Source organism: Sus scrofa, chromosome 8 (assembly GCF_054392235.1).
Source record: "Sus scrofa isolate SSC_HxYL_T2T_F1_AM1 chromosome 8, Sscrofa_HxYL_maternal_Yorkshire_Landrace_v2.0, whole genome shotgun sequence".
NCBI lineage: Eukaryota > Metazoa > Chordata > Mammalia > Artiodactyla > Suidae > Sus > Sus scrofa.
In genome coordinates, this window is record NC_139390.1 from 131,281,438 (window position 1) to 131,293,633 (window position 12,196).

The 12,196-nt window shown below is 38.7% G+C and overlaps 1 protein-coding gene across 27 annotated transcripts in view; it reads right to left on the minus strand.

Annotated features, from left to right (window-relative positions):
• The window catches only part of BMPR1B (bone morphogenetic protein receptor type 1B), a 500,524-nt gene that overhangs the window by 288,356 nt on the left and 199,972 nt on the right, over positions 1 to 12,196 (minus strand).

Genomic DNA, 12,196 nt, shown 5'->3' on the forward strand with positions numbered 1-12,196 from the left:
CTATAGCTGCCGGCCTACACCACAGCCACAGCAACGCCAGATCTGAGCCACATCTGTGACCTACCCCACAGGTCATGGCAACGCCAGATCCTTAACCCACTGAGTGAGGCCAGGGATCGAACCCGCAACCTCATGGTTCCTAGTTGGATTCCCTTCCACTGTGCTACAATGGGAACTCCTCTATTCAAGTCTTTTTTTTTTTTTTTTTTTTTTTTTTTGTCTTTTTGCTATTTCTTTGGGCCGCTCCCAGGGCTAGGGGTCGAATCAGAGCTGTAGCCACTGGCCTACGCCAGAGCCACAGCAATGCGGGATCCGAGCCATGTCTGCAACCTACTCCACAGCTCACGGCAACGCCGGATCGTTAACCCACTGAGCAAGGGCAGGGACCGAACCCGCAACCTCATGGTTTCTAGTCGGATTTGTTAACCACTGTGCCACGACGGGAACTCCTATTCAAGTCTTTTAATTGAAGGAATTATATTATTTAATTGAGAGAGTTCTGAATCCTTGGAGGATCACGCTGGCTTCATTATGCAAAGATTGACACCGACCAGACTAGAGTCCGAAAAATTCTTTCACTAAGCTCTAAGTTAAAGCAGCGCCCTAGATCAGAGTAGTGACAGTGGTGATGCACAGGAACAGGCAGAGTTGGAGGAAAATTAGGGGGCGGAACTGACTGTATTACTCAATATTTTCAACAGACTACTATGGGCCAAAAACTCTGGTAGGTTCTGAGGAGTCAATAGTTCATCTACTCATGGAATTTTCATGAAGAACATTTTAATTAAGAATAGAAACCTGGATCAAAAAAGAAAGAAAGGAGGGGAGGAAGGGAGGGAGAGGAAAAGAGAGAAGTGGGGGAGAGAGGGAGAAAGGGAGGAATGGATCACATGTTCCTCAAAGTATGAGTAAAAAATCATTTGCTTCCATCTTGCCTCAGTTTAACTGCAAATGTATCTAATTGACTGATGTATCTTTAGTCCCTACAAAGGGAGCAGAACAGGGGCCGCAGACATCTGTCCTTGTCCATTGTCATTAAACTATAAACATTTTTCTTACAGCGTGCATGTAAATGCTTTAGAGGTGCAATTATTTTCTATTTTGTCATAGTTCCTGCTACTCCCTATTGTCCTTGCCTCAATCCACTCTATTCCCATTCAACTCTCAAGGCATTCAAATTTTCAATCTGTGTATTGGAAAAGTATTCAAATTAAAAACTGGCAAAATCATTATAATGAAGAATAATTTACAAAGAAAAAGCAAGTTAAATAAATCCTATATTCTGCACCTTAAATTTTTGTATTTTACATCTACTGCTCATACTACAATAAAGAATTCTCCATCTAGAAAACATCTTTTAAGTAAGTATATTAAACGAAAAGCTTATGGAAGGTATTATGTGATGAAAATTATTCCCCTTGGATAAAAATCAAGTTATGAATAAGTTGTTTGATGTTTTAATGAAAAATCTCAATTACTTTGTGAAAACAGAGACATGTATACAACAAATAAATGAGCATGTGTATTAGCAATGAATAAGACAGCCTTGGGGAATGAGCTATCACATTAATATTTGATTAGCAGCAGAGATAGAAAACATAAGATAAGGCCATCTAGAATGTCAACGTGATGGAATGCAAAAACTCTTTGTTCCGTCTTGTTTTTTGACCATAGACTCCTTGGAGACGCTGATGAAGTTGTGGACCAGAAAATATACACAAAGACAAATCTGCAAGTAGTACCAAAGTTTGAAGACACTCTGTCCCAAAAAGCTACCTCAGATTCAGAATTACTTTATAAAAGAGTGAGCCCCGGACTGGAATCTGGCTAACACAGTTAGCCAGAAGGTCTGAAGGTCGACTAAGGTCGACTAGAACGGTTCCTTTCCCAGGTCCAGTCTTCAGTGTTTCCGAGAGGCACTGCCATGAAGGGCAGATCAGGAGAAAGAATCCTGCACCGTGAACCGAGTACTGCCTAAAAATGTCCAGGTAACTGAAGGAGGAAAAGGAGGAGGAAAAGGGCAAGGAGAAGAGCCTATTGTGTGTGTCTCATCATTTTGCCTGGTGCCAATTCTGATTCTACATGTAAGCACCTCTAAAGGAGGGGCTATTCATTCAATTTGCACTGCCAGCCAAATCTGAGCAGTGATAATATTTTAAAATGATTAATTCCTACATTTATAATTATGATATATGATGAATACCTTTTGCAAAACCATTTTACATTACCTCTATTTCATCATCTTTTTTTTTTTTTTTTTTTTTTTTTTTTTTGTCTTTTTGTCTTTTTAGGGCAGCACCGCCTAGCTAGGAGTCTCATCAGAGTTGCAGCCTCACACCACAGCCACAGCAATGTTCGATCCAAGCCGCATCTGTGACCTACACCACAGCTCATGTCAAGGATGGATCCTTAACCCACCGAGCGAGGCCAGGGATCGAACCCACAACCTCATGCTTCCTAGGCAGATTCATTTCTGCTGTGCCACAATGGGAACTCCTATTCCATGATCTTTGAGGAGAGCTGAAGAACCTTACTGGAAAAGGAGACACTTTATCTTTTAAAAGTACTCTAAGTCAGATTGACCTCATCAATTCAAATCTCCACTGTACCAATTCTAGACAGGTTACTGGGATCAAGTAAATAAAGTCTTTGCTTCTGACTTTCCTCATCTGTAAGAAGAATAGATTATACTATCTTCTCTCCCTTTAAGAGTTGGTGACAAGACACAATGAAATAGTGCACACTGCATTAGATGGCAACTTGAACAACAGCACTGGAGAGGAAAGGCCAAACAGCAAATCTGCAGCTAAATCTTTACATATCCCCACTCCTCCTCCCCCATCCCCACCGTCAACTCTGAGGAGGGACACAATATTGCTTGTTTCCAAGGTAAGGCAAAGCTACATGTATTCCCACATAAAACATCTGTCTGGGGATAGAACAGCTCTTGTTTCCTGGAACAGAGACACAAATGACATCCACTTCCCTCTGCAGGCTATTATAACGCCGTCCGTGGCATTTTCTCTGATAGCTCGGCAGCTTAAGAACCTAACTAGTATCCATGAGGACGTGCATTTGACCTCTGGCTTGGATCAGTGGGTTAAGGATCCAGCATTGCCACAAGCTACAGTAAAAGGTGGCAGCTTCGACTCAGATCCTGCATGGCTGTGGTGGCGGCTGGTGCAGGTGTGGTGCAGCTGCTGCTCTGATTTGACTCCCAGCCTGGGAACTTCCATATGTCGCAGGTGCAATCTTAAAAAGCAAAGAAATACATACATACATATGGACATAACCTTCCTCTATGGAAAAGATGACAAATTTTTTAAATGAAAAGAATCCACAGAAAGATGCCCTCCTCCCTAGCCTTTCAACAGAGAAACTTCAGAAAATGACAGCAACATAGGGTTGGCTTGTTTGTTTGTTTTTTCAAATGAATAGTTGCAAACGTGGCTATCCATTTGCTTCACTCAACAGTAAAAAAAAAAAAAAAAAAAAATTGTGAGTCTGGAATCCAAAACTTGGAATCACCATCTTCTAGAGACGGGAATCAGAATTTTTCAAAACTTCACAAATATGGTCAGGTGAACAGCCAGAGTTGAGACACTGTCTAACCCTTAAAGAGTTTTTCATTTCACATATAAATTACGCCAGGATGCCTCAAACTATTTTACAATGACTTTATTTAGAGCTGAAAGGGACCAGAGCCATTCACTCTGGGTGCAATCAATGGCCTTATTTCACAGCTAAAGAAAAAAAAAGGTCTAAAGAGCTTTAAGTATCTGCCTGAGCCTAGAACTTTAACCCAGATCCTTTCATTGCCAAATTCTTGTGCAGCATCTTTTTCACCCTCAAGCCTTTGACAGAAAAAAAAGGAGTGGTTTTCTATCTCTGAAAGTTGATTGAAATATCATTTTAATTCCTTGTTTTGAGGGCAAATCAGCTGTCCTGGCTTGATTTTATGGAGATAATCATGATTTAGAAAGTCATCTCTGAAATTCTACCAGTTTGTGAATAAGAGTCATTTAAATATGCAGTTAAGTGTTCAGCTGCTTTAAAGAGGGGCTTTCCTGCTATGAAAATGCAACTTTTTAACAAAAAAACTTAAAAAACACACACGCTACTGTATATAAAGTGGATAATTAACAGAACATACTTAGAGCACAGGAAAAACTCAGTGTTCTGTAATAAGCTACGTGGGAATGAAGAATGGATATACGTAGGAGTTCCCATCATGGTGCAGCAGAAACGAGTCTGACTAGAAACCATGAGGTTATGGGTTTGATCCCTGGCCTTGGTCAGTAGGTTAAGGATCCTGTGTTACTGTGGCTGTGATGTGATGGATGTAGCTGCAGCTCTGGTTGCATCCCTAGCCTCTGAACCTCCATATGCCACGAGTGCGGCCCTAAAAAGAAAAAAAAAAAAGTATGGATATATGTATATGCTTACTTGATTTGCTTTTGTACACCTGAAACTAATACAACATTGTAAGTCGATTATACTCAAAATTCTTTAGCAATTTAAAATTCTTTAAAAGTTAAAATTATTTTGTTGATGTGATAATCACTTAAACACTGGATAAGGGGTTCCCATTGTGGCTCAGGGGAGATGAATCTGACCAGCATCCATGAGGACACAGGTTCAATCCCTGGCCTTGCTCAGTGGGTTAAGGAGCTGGCATTGCCATGGGGCTGTGGTGTGGGTCGCAGACGCGGCTCGAATCTGGCATTGCTGTGACTGTGACAGAGGCCGGGAGTTACAGCTCAGATTTGATCCCTAGCCTGGGAGCCGCCATATGCCATAGGTGTAGCCCTAAAAAGACAAAACAAAACAAAAAAACCCACTGGATGAAAGCTAAAAAAAGCAAATCTACTTACTTAATTTCAAATGTAATCTAGGAAATCTGAACAACCATATAGTTCACTTAACTACAACATTCACAATATATGAAGTTTTTTAAAACATAGCGAACATCATATAAAGAACTAATTGTTCATTGTCTAGTTAAATCTTGTGAGGCGCACACTGATTTGATGATAGTGGAAAACATATTGAACTATAGCTAGACAAAATATTTTCCTAAGATACTGCTCTCATTTTATAATAATGGAATTTTTAAAAGAGCTTCTAGAAAAAGAGAAAATAAATCATTGCATGTTAGAAAAAAATGAGGAACAAATTCAAATATCAGCTAAATCTAGTGCCTTCCATGATGCCTTTTTTCCATTAATACCTGAACTGTTTTAAGAGTCTGTTCCACTCTAAGCACATGGTGCAGAGCGTGGGGTCTGCAGTCATATGACCAGTTTAAATGCCAGCTCTATCATTTACTTACTGGGTTATCTCAGACAAAGAACTTGACTTTTCTATGTATTGGTTTTGTCACCTGTGAAACAAAGCTACTAGCAGCCTTCATACAAGTCAGTTATCATCTAAAACTGCAATAGATACATTGGCAAATAAGTGATCAGGAAAATCACAGAAGATGAAATACAAATATCAAAATAAGTATATCAGAAGTAAAAAAAAAAAAAAGAATCTCAGACGGGATCAAAGAATATTAGAATTACAGAATATAAATCTCCCACCTAATTCGCAAAGATTTTCATAACACTACTCATCGGTAAAACTAGTACCCTCAAACTCCTAAAAGAAATATAAATCATACAGCATTCTGATAAGAAATTCTGCAATATGTTTAAAGAGCCTTTAAAAGGTTCCCATATTTTGATCTAGTTATTCTACTGTCGGGGTCTATTCTGGAGACATCGCCTGACACAACAATGGAAGACTATATAGATTTTAATTACAATTCTATTGTAGAAAATCATGGGACAACAAGGGCAACCATCTATCCCCACTTAAAAGTGGAGAGAGAATATAAAAATATAAAAATTCTAACACTGAGGTGGCAGAATTGCCTTTATCTCCGCTACCTCTACAATAAGCACAGATCATTTTCACTAATAAAATTTTCACTCATAAAATGTTTCAATTGTCCTAACATGATGTTTATAGACAATATAGTAAAGGGAATTCAACACCTGTGGAAGTTATGTCTCTGGAAAAATACATTTGCATATCAGTTTCTACCTTCCTGGAGATCAATGTCTTAAGAACGTCCTTAAAATTTTAACTTACGGGCTGAGCAGTTCCCATTGTCCTGGCACCCATTCCCCAAGCCTTGTGTTAGAAGCCTTACAGAAAGAGGGGTGGGACTGAGATTAACCGTGCAGTCTCCAGGACTCCTCAATCTCATCCCCAGGGAAGTGAGCCCGTAGGCTCCTCCACAGACGGAGGTTCTCCCTCTTTTCTGATTTACTCTGGTCCACTGACTGGCAGGAAATCCCAAATCTGAAACCACTGCATCTGACTAGCTCTCTGACCCCATTCCAACATTGAAGGGAAAACCCTTCTCCCCCTTCCTTTGGGGTTAAATTCTAAGCCCATCAGCAACTGCAAGCATGCCTAAAAAATGGATGGGAACCTCTGCCATTCTCCTCAGCCTGGCTCTGCAGGCCGGTCCCTGATGCCATGCCCCAAGCCCCAGATGCCACCCTTTGCAAAAAGACAGCAGCCAGATTAAGACCTATCGTTTCTGGTTTGCTCTCCCCACCATCTCTTCCTGAGGGAAATTCCACGATTCTGATGCCCAAGTCAATGTGTGTTTTTCAGTATAATGGTGTAATGCAGCAGATCTGGGCATTTTATCACCCAGCTGAAAATTTAATCTCAAATCACTTAACTCAGGGGAAAAAAATGAAGTTGTATTGATAGCCCCAAAAGTAATAATAATAATAATACTTTTAAACTGCATTATTTATTCTTACCTAACATTATCCTGTCATCTTTTAAAATGATCTTAAACTTTAATGACAAAGCAAGCAACGGAATCTTTTATAAATATAGCTTAAGTAACTTCCTGAAAATTTTACTGAGTATATTTAGTAATGATTCAAAGTATAAAAAAAATTTGGCGTTCCCATCAGTGGCGCAGCATAAACAAATCCGACTAGGAACCATGAGGTTGCAGGTTAAGGATCCGGCATTGCCGTGAGCTGTGGTGTAGGTTGTAGACGTGGCTCGGATCCCGCGTTGCTGTGGCTGTGGTGTAGGCCGGCGGCTACAGCTAAGATTCGACCCCTAGCCTGGGAACCTCCATATGCCACGGGTGCGGCCCTAAAAAGACAAAAGGTAAAGAAAAAATAAATTAAAAAAGGATAAAAAAATTTGATACAGTTCACTGCAATAAAGTCCCACACATTAAAACGTGTAACTTTTATTCTCCCACTGCTTATCTGTTATCAGAAAAGATGTAAGGAAAAAAATGTACCTCTTTCCACGATTATCATGAACCAGTTCACCCCACAATGTTCGCACAGAACAAGCGTCAATGGACCCTTTCATGAGCTTATCTTTTTTTCTTCTCCTTACGGAAAATGGACTGACTCAATCTCATTGAAGCACCTGATGAAAAACTCATTCTCTTTTCAAGTTGCACTAAGGTGTCATCTATTCTCTATTACCTAGAACAAATTAAGCACCTCCCCAAGTTAAAAATTACCTGACATCTAGATACTTAGGAGTTGTTAATTCACATCCATTGCTCTTTTTCTTCATTGAACACCCGTCTCAGGCTGAAGAGGCGTTTGTTCACCTTCAGTGTAGCTGGTTGTCAACCCAAAGATTTAGATTTGAGAGCTAACAGGGCCCTCCTAACTTCCTTCCTTTGCTAGGTCTCTAATGCAGGCTGCTGCCGCTAGGTGGATAGTGCTACCTTTTATTATAGAAAGGGCAGGAAGAAGGCACATGGTTTCTCAAGAGTTCTTACTTTTTACAAAAAAAAAAAAAAAAAAAAAAAAAAAAAAAAAAAAAAAACTATAAAAATAGAGCAATTAAACAATTACTGGCATCCATGAGGCTTGAAACAGCAATAATGTATAGAGAGCACCTTTGAAAACAGCACAGCTTTCGTGGGCAGATCTCCTTGGTCTTGTGCTTTCTCAAAAGATGTTCTGACCACGTCCTGCCTCTCTCATCAGTCATGATGCAAAAGTAAACGTCTTCACTCCGACGGTATTTAATTCATATTCCTAAATATTTCATTTTCCAACAAATGTGCAATGATGTCCTCTTACAGAATTTGCCATTAATCTTGTAACGTTTTGTGCAAATATTCCAGGAAACATGAAATAATGAAGCATGTATTTTCCCGAGGAATTTCTGAAAAGAAAACTATGAAGCCTGATAAATCACTAACCAAAAGGTAAAAATTTCATTTTCTCTTACTACCATCTCACTTTTCACTACAGCAATTTACATCTTTAAAAACACAGAAATGTGGACCTTAGAGGAGAGTCATTACATCGGTATTTCCACAGAAATAATTTGCATACATTTGTTTTTGACCGAAAACAAATTAGTCAAAAATTAAGAAATATTTGTGAAATAAGAATTTTACTTAGAGCTAAGATTTGACCAAAATTTTGAGTTCACAGCTGCAGCTGATGTGTGATAAATAACCAAGGGTCTGCCATAGGGTAATTGTTCAAATAGCGTTATAGGTTTTTCAGTCTAGCATTAGCAGTAAAGAACAAGACATAGTGATTTAATCCTGGCTCTACCACTTACTAGCCATCGGAATCTTGACAGGTGTCTAAAACTTCCACTGCTCAGTTTTACCATCTTTAAAGTGGGAATATTAACAGAATATCTCCACAGAGTTATCACAAAGAATACTGAATATCTATAAATACATATTGCATATATGTGTGTGTTACATACACACACATGGTTTCTATGTACATATATGTATGTCACCCTCTGGCAATCTCTTCAGGGCTGGAGCCTCTGAAGTCCTCACACCTGTTTCACATTTGCTGTCTCAAATGAGTGAAGCCAACCAGAACTATCAGCCCGAAAATACACTGGATTGGATTTGCTTGAAAACAATGTAATCCTGTAATCTAGTTTCTCTTAACCTGAAAAATGTTATCATGTTGATATCAGCAATATTTAGGAAAAGGTTATTACCAAGCGTGTAAATATTTGATGAACAGACTAAGTGCATAAGCCACAACATTTCAAATGAAAGGCACAAGTTACTTTCTCATTATGTAACAAATCACATCTACTCTGTCATATTGATTTATACCAGTTTCCTTATCTTATTGTGTTTTTACTGATAACTAAAGGAACAAATGTACATTCCATTCTTTGTATAAAACACATTATCTTTCTGTTAACTTCAGTATACCCCGAAGTCAAAAATGTCAAAAAGCAACAGTGATGCCCAACAAACATCCTAAACTCTTTAATAATAACTATGATCTTACTTTTATCAATAAAGCAGAGCATGCAATGACCTCCCCTTCCTATCACATCTAGGAGTAGTTTGAATTCTACTTGGTCAACAGAGGGGAAAAAAAAATTTGAGGTATTATTTCTTTAAATCTATCAGCTTGAGAAAAGGGTGGGTAATGTTTTATCAATTGAAATGCAGAGACAATGATAATACAAAATTAAACTGGAAAAAAAGTATATTTGTATTATAGCATCTCAAAGCGCTAACTTTTGAGCCTCCGGTTGGCAAACATAAGAAGTACTCTAAGAAAGTATAGTACTCCATCTAATAAAATTACAGGCACGATATGAAGTTTGGTACCTTTCCCAAAAGAAGTTGATAACAAGCCTCAGTAAGTTTAAGACTAAAGATTTTACTTATATAAATGGAGAGCCACAGTTTTGAGAGTAAATTATATAAAATTGATTTTCATCTGTAACATTTTTCTAAGTTTGTTTACTAAAAAGTAGAAAGCAAGAAAAATTGGATTTTCATAGCCCTTTGCTAGTATTCACATCACCTCATTCTAGTAAAATTTGTATAAACCACAATGAGATCTTAATTAGGTAGGAAATATGTTTTTCCAGTTAAAATACATTAACAAGAGAGATTCAGAATAAGGAAGAAGACTAAAAGCAAAATGTGTGGTCAAATAAGGTGGTTAAAAAAAAAACTGTAACATTTTTCATTATAAGGTATCAGATTAAGTAGGCAAAGTAATACCTGAATTAAATTGGCAAACTGACCTGTCAGATTGAGTGTAATAAAATTCTCAACAATCTTAAAGTAAAATAAAGTCCATTTCTTATACAGTTCAAGCTTACTAATGCAACTCTTTAGATTACAATTATATTTAACCCAAAATCAGGAGAGACCTTGATTTGGATTCACAAAATAGAACATTTTCATAGTGTGAAAAACAAAATTGGGGAGTACCTGCTGTGGTTCAGTGGAAACGAAACTGACCAGGATCCATGAGGATGCAGATTCGACCCCTGGCCCCCCCAGTGGGTTAAAGATCTGGAGTTGCCACGAGCTGTGGTGAAGGTCACAGAGGCAGCTCAGATTTGGAGTGGCTGTGGCACAGGCCAGCCACTATAGTTCTGATTCTATGCCTTGCCTGGGAACTTCCATATGCTGCAAGTGTGGTGTCCCCCGCAAAAGAAGCAAAATAAATTGTGTGAGATTATGATGCCACGTATGAATTAGTGACTTTTTAATTAACCTTGTGTTTTAAAGTTATTGCAAGCTTACAAGCATTCAAATTACACAAAGCATTAATAAACAGCAGAATCAACATAAATCATGTCACTCTACACAGAGCATCAAACTGAAATGCTTAAATACACTAGTAGCCTTGCCCGAAATTCCAAAAATGAGGTCAATTCACTTAGAAACACAGTAACTAGGAATTAATAAACACGGGGCATTTCATCCTGGCCTTAGATGAGTTACTGAATTACCTCCGTGCTTCATGTCCTCACCTGTAAAAAGTCACCATGTTTCAAAAATTCCTAACACTTAATGATAAATGTTAGCTTCAGTATGATTAATGAATAAATTAGATAATTTTCAAGATCCAGTTTATAGACAGTCTCTTCAGCAAATGGTGTTGGGAAAACTGGATCTTCACATTTGAGGGCAGTTAGATGAAGCCAGACCCCTACTTTACTCCAAAATTAACTCGAAATAAATTAGACTTAAAGACAGAGTTCCCATCGTGGTGCAGTGGAAACGAATCTGAGTAGGAACCATGAGGTTGCTGGTTTGATCCCTGGCCTCGCTCAGTGGGTTAAGGTTCTGATGTTGCTGTGAGCTGTGGTGTAGGCCACAGATGTAGCTCAAATTCCATGTTGCTGTGGCTGTGGTGTCAGCTGGCAGCTGTAGATCCATTTCGACTCCTAGCCTGAGTACTTCCATGTGCCATGAGTGCAGCCCTGGAGGAAAAAAAAAAAAAAAAAAGTCTTAAAGACAAACTAAAATACCCAAAAGAAAACATAAAAGGAAAGCTTCATGACGTTGGACTTGCCAATGAATCGTTCTTGAACATGACATCAAAAGCACAGGCCACACATGCAAACAGACAACTGGGACTACACCAAACTTAAAAAGTTCCTGCACAGTAAAGGACACAATAAACCGAGTGTAAAGGAAAACTATGGATTAGGAAAAAACACAGCAAATTACAGATCTGCTAAGAGGTTAACATCCAGAATATATAAAGAACTCTTACATACTAAAAACAACAAAAAAGGAATCCAATCAAAAGATGGGCAAATGACTTCAACAAAAGTTTTCCAAAGATGATATACAAACGACCAACAAGCATAGCAAAAGATGTTCAGCATCACTAATTGATAGGGAAATGAAAAATCAAAACCACAATGAGATACCATATCACATCTATTAAATGACTATGACTACTGGAGTTCCCGTCGTGGCTCAGTGGAAATAAATCTGACTAGTACCCATGAGGACACAGGTTCGATCTCTGGGCTTGCTCAGTGGGTTAAGGATCCAGCATTGCCATGAGCTGTGGTGTAGGTCACAGATAGTTCAGATCCAGCACTGCTGTGGCTCTGGTGTAGGCCGGCAGCTATAACCCTGATTTGACCTGTAGCATGGGAACCACCATATGCCATCAGAGAGGCCCTAAAAAGACGCACACACACACACGCACACACAAAGACTATGACTACTGTTAAAGAAAAAGAAAATCAATGTTAGAGAGAAAGTGGAGAAACTGGAACCCTGGCACACTGCTGGTGGGAATAAAAAATGGTGCAGCCATTACAGAAAACATTACAGCAATTCCTGAAAAATAAATAAATAAAAATACCGTATGATCCTGTAGTC